Source organism: Sphaerodactylus townsendi, linkage group LG15 (assembly GCF_021028975.2).
Source record: "Sphaerodactylus townsendi isolate TG3544 linkage group LG15, MPM_Stown_v2.3, whole genome shotgun sequence".
NCBI lineage: Eukaryota > Metazoa > Chordata > Lepidosauria > Squamata > Sphaerodactylidae > Sphaerodactylus > Sphaerodactylus townsendi.
Genome location: NC_059439.1, coordinates 12,143,567 through 12,158,028, shown reverse-complemented (window position 1 = coordinate 12,158,028; position 14,462 = coordinate 12,143,567).

Sequence of the window (14,462 nt, the reverse complement as noted above, 5' to 3'; positions counted from 1 at the left end):
CGCGAATGGTGGGAGTCCCCTTCGGCCGCTGGTAGGCTCGTGCAGCCCTCGGCCTCCTCCAATTCCGCGCGAGGAAAGGAGAGCCGATGACTGGCGAACGGGGCAGGCGGAGGAGAAGTGGAAGTTTCTGAGATCGAAAGTGACAGCCAACCCTGCAACTGGGAGGTGGGGAAAGCAATACAGTCGCGCGGAATGCTTTCGTAAGGCAGCTCCACCCCCCTCCCCGGGTAGAGCGGCGAGAGCGCGTCAGCCAGTTTGTTGGTTTTCCCAGGGAAAAAATGGACTGTAAAAGAGAAACGAGAAAAGAAACCGGCCCAACGAAGTTCGCGTTTTGCGGACATCTTTGAGGGGGGGGGTGGAAAGAGCTGCCAGGTTTTACGTGATCCGACCAAACTTGAAAGGGATGTTTAGCCCCCTCCAGCCAGTGGCGCCAATTCCGGAGGAAGTGCTGCTTTGATGGTCGCGAAGTCTCTTTGTCACCTACAGTCCAGTTGAGCTCGGGCACCAGAGAATTTTTTTGACAAATAAGCACACGGAACCGACAGTCTACCATCTTTACTTTTTTCTGCAACAGGGCTGCCCCAAGTGCTTTTGTCCGTCAAGAAGCGTCCACGTGAACCACAAGCAAACGGGAGATCCGGGTCCAGGGTGCTTTAGGATAACTGGGGTTCGGTTGAGTAAACGCAGATTTTAATAGTTCCCAAAGGTTGTTTTGACATTACTTCCAGACCAGAAAAGGGGGGCAAATTCCGGCTTGGCGCAGGATACAGTGGATCCTTACCCTTAGTGCGTTAAGAGGTCTGGTGAGAGGGAGAGTCCAGTTCAGCAAATTGGGAGATTATAAAATCCACGATAGAAATTGCTAGCAAAACCAAGAAATCGACTGGAGTTCTTTGGCGGTTGGTGGGGGCAGGCCATTGGAGGACTGGCGCCAATTTTAGCAGGGATCCATTTTTTAAGCTCCTCTGGCGAGGAATCCGGTAACCCAAATAGTCAATGGAGGTCTGATGAAAACAGCATTTGAGAGAGTTTGGCAAAGAGAGAGTTGTCAAGCAAAGCGTTTTTTGTAGCACCTTCCTCGAACCAATATTTCATGCCTTCTTCTCCATCGTTTGCGAGTAAATTAAAACGTCCATCTTAAGTATACAACAACTCCCTTTGTACAGTAAATCATGGAGAACTTCATTAATAAGTGGGCCATAGGAAAAGCCATTCCCCGGGGCCCCACCTTCCAACCCGAATGGCATTATTAAGCATTCTAAAACTTCGTCCAAACTTTGTGTGCCAAAACGAAGCTCAGGTGTTCATATCCTTCAGGCTAATTCTGATGACTCTCTTGTAGGTAAGCTTCTCTCAAGTCCAATTTAGTAAAATATGCTGTCCCTTTTGCCGAAAAGTGCGGCATCTAAAAGGTCCTTTTGATCAAAGGCAAAAGGATATTTATTGGACAGGGAGACCGCATTCGAAGACCTCGGGATAATCTGTGCAAAGCCTTAAAGATCCATCTTTCTTTTTTTTGACAAACAAAACGGGAGCAGCGTGTGTGTGTTTGGTAGCCCGCCGTGACATGAAACCGGCTGAAGCAAGTTGTTCTTGTCTAAGAAGCTGCACCAAGTTCCTTCTCCTCCTCATTGGGACTCATGCGGTAAGATATTCTACCCTTTGGGTAGTTAAGCGCCCCTGGTTGTATGACAATTTTACAGTCCAGTGTCTCTGTGGGGTGGCAATCTCGATCACATTCCTGCTTCCTGAAAAAAACTCTGGCTAGATCCTTGATATGCAGGTGGGATGCCAATAGAGATGCGGGGAGCAATCACTGAGGAAGCCAGAGAGGGGTGTGTGTCAGGAGACGTTGGGTTTTTCTTCCCAATTCATGTGTTCACCCGCAGGGAGGGTCAGTGAATTCTAGGATCCTTTCTTTCCAAATGAATTTTGGTTCATGTAACAACAACCAAGCTGCATGCCCAAAACTATGGAGTAGTTTGGCCACTGGCGCCAAATGAAACTAATTTTCTCCCAATGGTCGGCGCAACGGAGGAGAACCGGCTGTGTTTTGGACTGGGGCGGTCCTTCGTTTCCGAGGGCTGCCGTCCATTTGGAGTGAATGGTATGGAGGGCTTAGCCAGTGGAATTCGGTCCAGACCCAGCTCCTCTGCCACCCTGGGGCAAATGCATTAAAGCCAGTGGGAGCAGCCCGGAATCCACAAGGGCCGAGGCTATAATGCGCAAAAGTGTGTTTAGCGGGGTTGGCCAGAAATGCTTTGAACAGTAATGCTGGGTGAGCTTCGCCCCTTCACTCACCCGGCGTCAGGAGTCGGGCCCATGTCCATGGGGGGGGCTGAAGAAAGCGCAAACAGCTGCTTCCCCTCCCTCTGGGTCGCCTTCGGTCACCGCTTTAGACTGGCCGAGCCAGTGGGAGTACGGCCCCTGACCTCGGCGTGGGTGGTTTGGCAGACGGAGTGCGCCGTGAGCTGGGGTCGATTGGTTTTGCTTCCTTGGGGACAGTTGGCGGCTAGATGACCTGGCTCCTCCGCAGCAGTAAAGACACAACCCAAGCTTCACGACGGCGGTCGGAGAGTGGTTTCCGGTAGGAGCGGCTGGGCTTGACTTGGTGGGACACAGTAGTGGTTTTAGGCTGCATGGGCGGCCTCCTTTGACGAAGCCGTGATTCCAAACGAAAGACGCCCACTTGAGACCCCAACTGGATCCAATCCGCAATGGTACGAGGAACCCGAATTAAAAACACCGCTTTCACGTAGCTTCTGCTGTCCACAGCATCCGAGAAGTATTCGCGAGATTTCATGCGTTCAGGCCACCTCCAGTGGAGGAAGCTCGAAGCAGCAGCGCCGCATCGCAAATTCACTTTGACAAATTCTGCAAACGGGCGGTTGCCTTTGCTGGATGGTTTTTTTTGATGAGCGGATAAGCTTCATTCCTCGGCGCCCTGGATCTTGGCAGCGCTCTTAAAGCTTGGAGGAATGCGGGCACTGTCGCGAGAGTCCTCATCCTGTAAATCCAAAACAGTCCACTTCGAACCAGTCGGCTGCTGGCTCCTTGCATCCAGGACTGGAGCCGATGGTCCCGTGAATTTTTTCGCTGTTCAGAACCGGGTATAGATCATCATAGTCTTCCAAGTGGGCATTGAGTTGCAAGATGAAGTAGGGAAGTTTGGAAGCGGTCCCCGCTCACGGGGTAAACGCCGGCTGGTATCGGGGCGATAGTAGCCCCGCTCGACGGCTTCTTTGGTTGCCTGCTGGGGAGGTGGTTGGCGCTGGTTGAGCCGGGTTGGGCAGGCAGCTGTTGCAACGGGGGAAGCCGGGAATCGGGCTACGGCCCGGTGCAGCTGGCTGTTTGGTGGCAGGACCAGTGTTAACGTGGCCCCCCTAGGCGCCCGGCATGATCAGTAACAGCATAGACTCCAACTTGGGGCTTCCCGGTCTGTTGCCTCCTTAGTTCCCTCTCCAACGCAAGCCAGATCCCTCTCCTTGCGCAGCCAATGCATCCTTGAGTAGGCGCGATGCAAAAGCAGCCTTTTCTCGCTCCACGATTTAGCCAGTTCGGTCTCCGCTTAAGGGGCTTCCAGTGAAAAGAGCTCACTTTGGCGGCGCAGAGCCTGAACGACTTTCGCGTTGCCGCTTGTAAATCCAGTCTGGAGTGTTCCAGGACTTTATCATGGACTGGATTGATTCTGGGCATACGTTGGCGGTTGGAAGTAGCGTCCTTTGGCACGGGTCCAACTCGAGCTGGACTTCTTTAGCGTTGCTGTTCTCGGTCCTCTGCAGGTTTTCGCGCTCTTGCTGCAACTGTGCCCGCCTCCTCCTCCCATAAGCTGGCGTTCACGCGGTTCCATGCCAGCTTTGGCTTCTACGTCGAGTCGTTTCCCACTTCCTCATCCCAGTCCCTCCCTCGATGGGAGAGGAAACCCGGTCTGGCTGGGAACGCAGGCTTTCTTCGGACTCTTCGTCGCCTGGAAGCGAGGCATCGGAGACACCCGTAGCCGCCAAGCAGCCACCGGGTGGCTCCCCTGAGGCACCTTGCAGGTCGCGGTCGCTGGCCTCGGGATTCAGGGTCCGGATTGGGGAAGCGGTGCGGATACCCCTCCCAATTCCTGCGTTTAGTCCCGGTGTCCTTTGGGCCGGGCCCCAGTGCTGCAAAGCCACGGGTGGTTCTTTGAGGAGCATCACCAAAAAATACGTTGAAGAATTCATAGGGAATCGCTCAATGGACTCCTGGAGTTTGCCGACATGAAAGGTGGTCAAGTTTCTCCGTCTCGCCTCTCCATGACAGGTTGCATCTGAGGTTTGTAATCCCACATTACGAAAACGGGTAGAGATCTCGGATCCACAGGCGCTCGATCCATAGACAGCGCCCCAAACCACTTCATATGGTCGCCAGCCACGCCCCTCGCTCCAACGGAGTAAAGCGGAAGCACTTCGCGATATTGATGAGGATCGGAAAGAGCCACCAGGCGAGGCCCGCTTCTCCTGCTGGTTCCTCCAGATATCCTCAGAAGGGAAAGGTCGGAGCTCCTTCTTTGGGGGGGCTACCGCACCTTCCCGCGAAGGTAAAAATTCAACCTCTCCATCGCTAAAGGTATACGTAAAGAGAGGTCCACTGCACAGGAATATGGATGAATTAAGATTCCTGCCACAATGTAAGGAATGCCATAGACGCAGAAATAAAAGGGTTTGGTAATGAAAGGCCATTTATTAAGACATGTTAGAAAGCGCAAGTACACGCAGTGGCAGGAATGACACTTCCCGCCAGAAGCACAGGTTATAGTACCAGTCACCCCATCCCCCCTTCCTGCTTCCCATGGGAACAGAGGCTTCATCTCCCGCGCAGAGATAAAGTCTCCGCCGATGCATCTGGCCCATCGCCCGGGCTGTGGAATGCACTCAAGGTTACTTCACCATCAACACTATTGAATCCTTTACACTCAAACAGCCCTTGACGCCCCCATCTCCACATGGAGGTTGGGCATGGGGCCACTCAGTTGGCCCCACACCTGACCCCACATGGAGAGGGGGTGGGTCAAGACTTGTTAACCCACGATTAGCTGCGCCCACCCAAAATTCCCGGGATTTCAGGATGGGACCCAGTTGTGGGTGTGGGGATGATGTGCCCCAAGTGTGCCCCCAATAAGTGGCACCTGGGGCTCCAGTTCCCCCTCTGTGCCACCCTAGGTACACCAGTGCTTTCCACCACCGTGTTTTTGAACAAGGCTGGACTGGTGATATGACTTGCAAGGAAATTTTGTGGTGGGCAGCTGCTCTACAGAACCACTGGCAAAAAGCCTCAGCAACTGTACCAGAGACTTGGGAGCCACTTGGCTCAGACTCTTGAGCAGTTCACCAATTTTTCCCCACCTTTGCTGCCACCAGTTTGCAGGAGGAAGCTATGGGTGAGGCAAAGCCCACTGTGGAGGCCACTTGGCTGAGTGGCCCAGCAGTGACAGCTTGGAGGACAAGAATGATCACTCAGCTTGGCTTGTTGCAAGACCATTTTAGCCTCCTAATCTAGCCCCCATTCCTGAACTACAAAGTTCTGCAATATCTCATGCAACTGAACCCTTTTGGGGGGGGCGGGGTCAAGACTTATAGCGACCCCGTAGGGTTTTCAAGACAAGAGACATTAGGAGGTGGCTTGTGTTTGCCTGCCTTCTTGACATGCCCCTGGTATTCCTTAGAGGTCTCCCATCCAAATACCTATCAGGGTTGAAGCTTAGTATGTATGACTGGTGCAAGGTCACCCAGCAACTTTCCATGGCAGAGTGGGGATTCAAACCTGGGTTTCCCAGATCCTCGTCCAGGGTTCTGCAACTGGCAGCTCCAGAGCCACATGCGGCTCTTTCAGCCTTATACTGCGGCTCCACATGGCCTGGAGGTCGGAGGGTAGCATGGGCGTGTCCCTCCAGCCCTCCAAAGCAACACTGGAAGGAAGGGTGAGTGGAGGGGCTGAACCGGAGGCGGCCTCTCTGGCTCGGTAGATCTTCGAGGCCATGGATAATAGGTCCAAATGGCTCTTTGGGTGGTAAAGGTTGCCAGCCCCTGTCCTAATCTAACAGTAACACCTTAACCACTACCCCACACTGCTTCTCTGGCTGCATATGCCTCCACAATATTCCTTCTAGGAAAAAGATGGAATAAAAACTGCAGGTGCTGACCCTACTGCTGTCTTTCACATCAATACCCCTACAACCTTCTGTCCCATGACTGCTTCAGGCCACCCGCTTGAAAACAAAAACAGTTACTCATGAAAAGAACAGTCAAGCTGACATGGACCAACACTGGGCTCGGCTTTGAAGCTGTGGGGAGCCAAGAAGAGGCCTGCAAAATTGGGATGCTTTCCCTTTTTTTCTCCTGGCATCTGGCACATGTAATTTTAGGAGCACGCCGAGACAGGTGCTTGCAGCGTTCTCTCTTCTTGGAGCTTCCAAGGAGATCAGGTATCCACCTCTGGGGAAAGCACACAGTGAGAATAATTTAAAAGGTGGAGGGGGAAGGGGCAGGTTAGTGTAAGGAGATTTTCCCTGGAGGGGGACTCTCCAGCACTAGAAAGCAGGGTGCGTGTTGTGTTAAAACCCCCACTCCACTCACACACACCCCATACACACACATACACAAACACACTTGTTTTTAGAATAAGCAAACTGGAAAGGAATTAAATCTATGAATAATTGAAAAGATGACTATTGATCTTTTGCTTTCTGGTGGTCTAGATCTGCTTTAGCAGGGCCCAGAGAAAGCGGGTCGCTTCTAACAGGTTGACGGCAAAGAAATTTCTGCAAGAAGACATGTCTAACACCCAAAGAATCTGACTTTAATAGGTCTGTTCAGGGATAAAAAAACCCCAATATTCTACATATATAAGTACTAGCTAATATTGCTGACAATCATTTTTGAAACATTTGGATTTTAATGATAACCATATGAACACACATAGTTTTTCAGTTCCATTTTTAATTAATTGCTGTGCCAACCTATGTCCCTTCTATCTGCTTGTTGCTTAATGTTACCTGTTGAAATCCTTTTACTTTCCCCAGAACTTGGCCAGAAGTCCTAAGTTAGGTGGAATAGGGAGCCATCAGGTTTCAAAGCGTGGAAGGACTTCAAAAATGTACTATTCTTTTATTGCGAAGCAGCCCAAAGTTATTGCTTGCAGGAAATACAGGTTCAGTTCACACACAGCAAAACTGTGGTGTAATTAAAATGACTGGATAATGTGACTGTCCAAACATGAGCTAGTCTACTAACAATGGTTAATTAGAGTCCATGCGAAGGTAAGCTTTAAAACCAGTGAGTAATGCCTGGTGAATCTCCAAATTGCCTGGTAAAGCGAAGAACTGAGAAGGGACATGGAATAAGATTTCAACATATACCAAATGCTTGTTACCAAACACACACTCTTACTCTTAATGTATTCACATACAATTAAACATACAATCAGAGGCCCCTTCCGCACATGCAAAATAATGCATTTTCAAACCACTTTCACAACTGTTTGCAAGTGGATTTTGCTATTCCGCACAGCTTCAAAGAGCACTGAAAGCAGTTTGAAAGTGCATTATTCTGCATGTGCAGAATGAGCCTGACATACAAAGAACCATTAAGGATGTAGAAGTTAGGGAATGTTAGCCCTTAACTCATCTGTTTATGCAGTCCAAATATATTAACTTCCTCTTCTTCTTGCACCGTAAAACCAAAACAAGTCAATTGTCCATAACAATTTCAATCAGGCACAAGTCTTGGAGGCCTTCCAAATAGATAGGCTTCTCTCTCTTCTCTCCATCTGAGTATCTAAAATGGGGCAAGTAAGAGTGTGGGTGTGGTAAAAAGCATTTGGTATATGTTGAAATTAGGCATTAGAGTAAAATAGTGGTGGTCTGTTAGGTATAGTTATAAGTGGATGTTTGGAAATCACACTCGCACAATAAATGCACTGTGCATTTTATATTGAGGCTTGTGTATTACTGGAATATTGGTTGACATGGAATGAGATTCACAGCAATCAGGTCTTCAGTGCCCTGCAAAGCTCTTTGCACAAGCCCTAGCTGAAATACTGCAAAACAAATTTATCTAAAAATGCAGGTTCATGCAGATGTTCTCTTCTTTTTTAGTCTGTGTGGTTTGTGCAAGCTACAAAACCCTGTTCTTCTCAGTGAAGAATTCAGATTTCTTTTTCAGTGAAGAGTACAAACAGGCATGACTGAAAGTCTTTGAACGAAAGAAACGGAGAAACTGAAGCCTCCAGAGATTTCAGCATGACTCAAAACGCTTTGAAAATTTCATATGAGCCACCAAAGTCAACAAGAGCTTATGATGTTTTAGGTGGATCTTTCAGATATATATTTGGAAAGGGATACGACTGGATTGTAGTAAGTTCCTGTCTCCCTTCCCTTCTTTTCTTTCTGATGGCTACTTGCACCTGATCTAGAGCGATAATGCACAAGGCAGGGAACATTAAATATGCTTGAGTCCACCCCACCGTTGTCAGGGTACAATTACAGGAATGACAATGTAACCATGGGACAGATGCTTGTGGGAAGCTTGTGTGGGAAGATTATATATATATAATACACACATAGTCTCTCGAAAACCATGAGTCACTCCCAAACTGTCTCCCAACCACCACATGATTTTTTTTTTGCTCCAAACCAAAGCGCATTGTGCCACATTTCAATTACCCTTCTTATAGGTTCGTGGATAGGGGACCGGCATGCATATGATGTGTAGGGATGGAGCAAGACATTTTGCCATGCAGAGCAGCTGTATTGTGCAACCCAAGTCTTGGAGTATCTGGTATGGCAGCATTGACAAAACAAACCATTTGTAGGTTGTTTGTAGGTTATGCTTCTTCATCAGATTTCCTCTGCGGTCAGTGGTTCCCTTGATGTGTGGTAAGAACACTTTCCCTCTAGATGGCTCTTTATCTTTGTTCATGTGGCTTGTTCTTGGTCTTGCAGCTCTTCTGATGTCTGTAGAAGAGTAACCATTAGCCTGTAGAACCCAGTTTAGGTGATTCAATTCATCTTGAAGGAGGTGGGGTTCACAGATTCTGTTTGCGCAATCTACCAAAGTTTTTATGGTGCTCCTTTTTTCTCCTGGATGATGATTGCAGTTTTTACAGACCCACTAAGAAAATTCAACAAATGCTACGTTCAGCAAAGGATAAGAGGGATCCTCTAGCTATTGCAGGAGTCTACCGCTGTGGACAAGTCTACATAGGAACCACCAAACACAGTGCTCAGACACGAATCAAAGAACATGAAACTATTTCAGCCAGAAAACTCAGCAATAGCAGAACACATGATAAACCAACCTGGACACAGAATACTATTTGAAAACACAGAAATTCTGGACCACTCTGACAAACACTACGTTAGTCTACACAGAGAAGCCACTGAAATCCACAAGCACATGGACAATTTCAACAGAAAGGAAGAAACCACGAAAATGAACAGAACTTGGCTGCCAGTTTTGAAAAACACTAGAGTCAAGACAGTGACTAATCAGCTCCACACAAACACAGGATGACTACAGACAATAAACAATCAAAGGGAACAAAGGCCAGACTACTTCTACTCAGATGGCCTCACCTATTGACCTTGCTATCTCCATTGTTACTCACATGCTTCATTGTTACTCACTTGCCAGGCCACTCCTATTCAAATGCCCTCACCTATTGACCTTTACTCACAGGTATATATACTCCACTTGCTTTCTTTTCCTACTATCAGAACCTCTGAAGATGCCAGCCACAGATGCAGGTGAAACGTCAGGAGAGAATGCTGCTAGAACACGGCCATACAGCCTGGAAGCCACACAGCACCCCAGTGATTCCGGCCATGAAAGCCTTCGACAATACAGATTAACACACCTTAAGCTTGCTTATATGGAGCCAGACACTGGGGCAATTAAGGGGTTGGATCCAGTCAGCTTTTTCACTTACTCTTACCCAATTCCCTTCCATGATACAGCTCCCATCTCACATGACTTTTGTACATGGAGATCACAAATTACCTTGAATAACTTTTTTTGGTCAAATAAAATGTCTCCTTGTATTGCCAAAGGCTTTCACAGCCAGAATCAACTGGCTGTTGTGGGTTTTCCAGGCTGCAGGGGCATAGCTTTGTAAAACAGTGCCTGGGGCTCACCCTGGGCACCATACCCTCCACACACAACCACACCCCTGCCTCAAACTTCACAGGGAGTTTGGGGGTGGGACACAGTTGCAAGGGGAAGCACAGCCCTGGAATGCACCCCCCAGGAAGTGCTGCACAGGGATCTTAACCCCTGTGCCCTCCTCACTATGCCACTACCATGGCACTACGTCCCCAGGAAGTGCTGCACAAGGCACTACGCTCCCTGTGCCCTCTTCACTATGCCACTGGTAGTTTTTGCTCCTAATGTTTCACCTGGATCTATGTTTGGCATCTTAAGAGCATGTCATGACATGATGTGATTCTCTCAATGACAAAATGCCTCCTTACTTTTCATTAGCAAAAAGCAATCTTGTCTCAATTAGCAGAGGTTCTACAGAGACTCAAGCAGAGGTCTTTCATACCACCTACAGTCACATCCTTCTAACCAGAGACTGACCTGGAGACCTTCTGAATACAAAGCAGGGTATCTGCCACTGAACTGTGGCCCCAGCCTATTCTAATGAACAGATGAATCTCATACTGAATGAGACTATTGGTCTATCAAAGCCAGTACTCTACTCCAGGGTCTCAGCTCAAGGACTCTCACGTCACCTGTTATCTGATCCTTTGCACTGGACCAGAGACCTTCTGCACAGCACAGCAGATGGTCTACCACTACCCACCCAAGTCCACATGGGCTCTTGATCGGGACCTGGACAACATGAGAGACCAATGAATGCTCCACATGAGTCTCTCTGAGCTTCCTAACACTGAAGTTGGATGCAGATATGAAAAAGGAGAAAAAGAGTTGAATTTATATCCCCCCTTTCTCTCCTGTAAGGAATCTCAAAGGGGCTTACAATCTCCTTCCCCACCTCCCACAACAAACATCCTGTGAGGTGGGTGGGGCTGAGAGAGCTCAGAAGAATTGTGACTAGCCCAAGGTCACCCAACTGGCATGTGTTGGAGTGCAAAAGCTAATCTGGTTCACCAGATAAGCCTCCACAGCTCAAGTGGCAAAGCAGGGATTCAAACCCAGGTCTCCAGATTAGAGCACACCTACTCTTAACCACTATACCACGCTGACTCACAAGAAAAATAATTTGAGAGGTGTAACCTAGCACCTGCTTCTGATTTGCCAAAGCCCAACTCTGTAGATCAGGAGCGTCCAAGTTTTTCAATACTAGGCCACATGATTGGGAATCTATGTGTGCGCTGGCTGCATGCATTTTTATCTGCAACAATGGCAAAGTATAACCTGTTAGTGATTTAAAAATATGGATTTCTAGAAGTAATACAAAAACAGCTCCAAAAAACACTTTAATCAACTTCGCTCTTACAAAAGAGCACAATTACAGGCCAGTGTTGGTCATTGATCAATTTCAATCAAATCAATGGGAATAGTGGCATTCAACATAACTATTCTGGAGACCCGCAGGGACTTTCAGGTGGGGCACATCTTAATTCTGACTCCAGATTTACATCGCCATGTCCTCGCTCAGCATGGTATAGTCAGTGGTTTAGAGCAGCAGACTCCAATTTGAAGATCTGGGTACGTTTCCCCACTCCTCCACATGAGTGGCGGAGTCTTAGCTGGTGAACCAGGTTTGTTTCCCTGCTCCTACACAAGAAGTCTGCTGGGTGACCTTGGGCTAATCACAGTTGTCTCGGAACTCTCTCAGTCCCACCTGCCTCACAAGGTGGCTGTTGGGGGGAAAGGAAGGGAGGGCAATTGTAGGTTCCATTGAGACTCCTTAAAGGCAGAAAAAAGTGGGACATAAAAACCAGTTCTTCATCATCAGCAGTTTCAAGAAGGAGAATGTATTCTCCTGGAGCCAGACAGATACACATGTTGCCCAGAGTTGGCCACATAGTCAGAAATTTTAGGATAGTGTTGTGATTTCATATACTTGTCTCCAAAATCCCAGGAATCTATATATATAAAAAGCTAACAGTGACTTTGTTAGTCATGCCCTAATGCCAAAACGGCTGGACGGATCACCCCCAAATTTTCACATGAAGTTCCTCCCTGTTGCGGGCAGGTAATAGGACCTTCAAATTGCCGAAAGTCCATACCTGAGCCAGGTAAAACGTCTTTTTCCTGGCGTACCAGGCCATGAAGCTAGCTGTGTTTATCTGTCACCCTTAGAATGTTCATGCAGCCTGTCTGTCTGTGGCCTGAGGGCTTTGGATAAGGGCTTAGAATGTTCATGCAGATGGCCAGAGATGAGCACTGAAAACAGTAAATAAGTAACACTGTTAGGTAATACGAGTGGAAGAGAAACACATACACACTTTGCCTTGTGAGACGTCAGGTGGGGTCCCCCGCTCACACGCAGGTAACTTTCACTCTCTGTGCCTCACCCACTGCTACCACACAACACAAATACTCTCATACACATCCAGCTCATCATCACACACCTCACTCTGCCCTCCCTCACATCCAACCACCACTTACCTACTTCCTCACCCATATTTGCCATAGCTCTCTTTTACTTAAAAGCGAGCTGGAGTTTGCCTTTTTCTTCTAAGAAAATCTACAAGGTGGGAGCCAACCAACACTACTCATTCGCTTCTTTTGCACATGGCCCTTTAAGAACCCAGGGAGTTGGCCTCGATCTGAGCCGCCTTCACCACCCTGCCTCTGCTACCTGACTGGGATAGCCTCTTTGCCCTAGTTCTGCCTTACCCAAGCCAGGACTGTGCGTGTCAACCAGCCTCATGGACAGCGGGATTCGCACTCTGGACAGTTCTGTTGTGGAATGGAAAGGGTTACCTTATACTAAAAAAACAAGACACCACCATATAACAATGTGAATTGAAAAGGGAAAGAGGGATTCCATTTGACCACCCCAAAGGCTATGATGCAGATCATTGGACCTGCATGGACATCTGTGTGGGTTGCGGATTGTGATGAGAAGGACAATTGCCACAGCAACGCGTGGCCGGGCCCTGCTAGTATATATATAAAAAGCTAACAGTGACTTTGTTAGTCACGTCCTAACACCAAAATGACTGGACCCCAAATGGCCCCCAAATTTTCACATGACGTTCCTCCCTGTTGCGGGCAGGTAATCGGACCTTCAAATCACCGAAAGCCCATACCTGAGCCAGGTAAAACGACTTTTTCCTGGCACATCAGGCCATGAAGCTGTTTGTGTTTAACTGTCACCCTTAGAATGTTCGTGCAGCCTGTCTGTCTGTGGCCTGAGGGCTTGGTAGGAGGGCTTAGGATGTTCACGCAGATGGGCAGAGATGAGCAGTGAACACAGTAAATAGGTAACACTGTTGGGTAATACGAGTGGAAGTGAAACATGTGAGATGTCAGGTGGGGTCCCCCCCACACAGGTAACTTTCACTCTCTGTGCCTCACCCACTGCTACCACACAACACAAATACTCTCATACACATCCAGCTCATCCTCACACACCTCATTCTGCCCTCCCTCACATCCAACCACCACTTACCCACTTCCTCACCCATATTCACCACAGCTCTCTTTTACTAAAAGCGAGCTGGAGTTTGCCTTTTTCTTCTAAGAAAATCCGCGGGGTGGGGGCGAACCAACACTACTGGCTCCGCTTCTTTTGCACACAGCCCTTTAAGAACCCAGGGAGTTGGCCTCAATCTGAGCGCCTCACCACCCTGCCTCTGCTGCCTGACTGGGATAGTCTCCTTGCCCCAGTTCTGCCTTACCCAAGCCAGGACTGTGCATGTCAACCAGCCTCATGGACAGCGGGATTCGCACTCTGGACAGTTCCATTGTGGAATGGAAAGGGTTACCTTATACCAGGGGTAATGTAGAGAACCAGAAAGGACCAGAATAGAGTAACCATTGAAGGATCTTTATTCTTAAGCTTCCATGATACACACACACGAGATGCTGAATCTGACTTTCCCAAACAAGCAGACTGCTTTTACAAGTCTGAATCCCCCCTCCTTCGAAACCCCAGACAGGTTCCCATGAAAGACTCAAAACTAGCTTCACACACATAAGATAAGAAGTAGCAAGGTTAGCTTGTCTAATCAAGAGCACACAGCCCAGCTCGAGGAATGCCGCCAAGGTCGAAAGAGCTGTGCTGGAAAAAGTAACATCTTTACACTCCGCATTCTTTAAGATAAGCCTCCCCCCCACTTTCCCCAGGCTTGTGGGGAAAGGACTTATGAAAAGCAGAAATTAATGGGGGCGCATTAATATCCTCCACATACACCCACTGGTTATGCCCGGAGGGATAGCCCACCCAAGAAACTAAATACTGCAAGCGCTTATGCAAGAAACGGGAGTCTAGGAATGGCGTCAATTTCATAATGCTTGTGC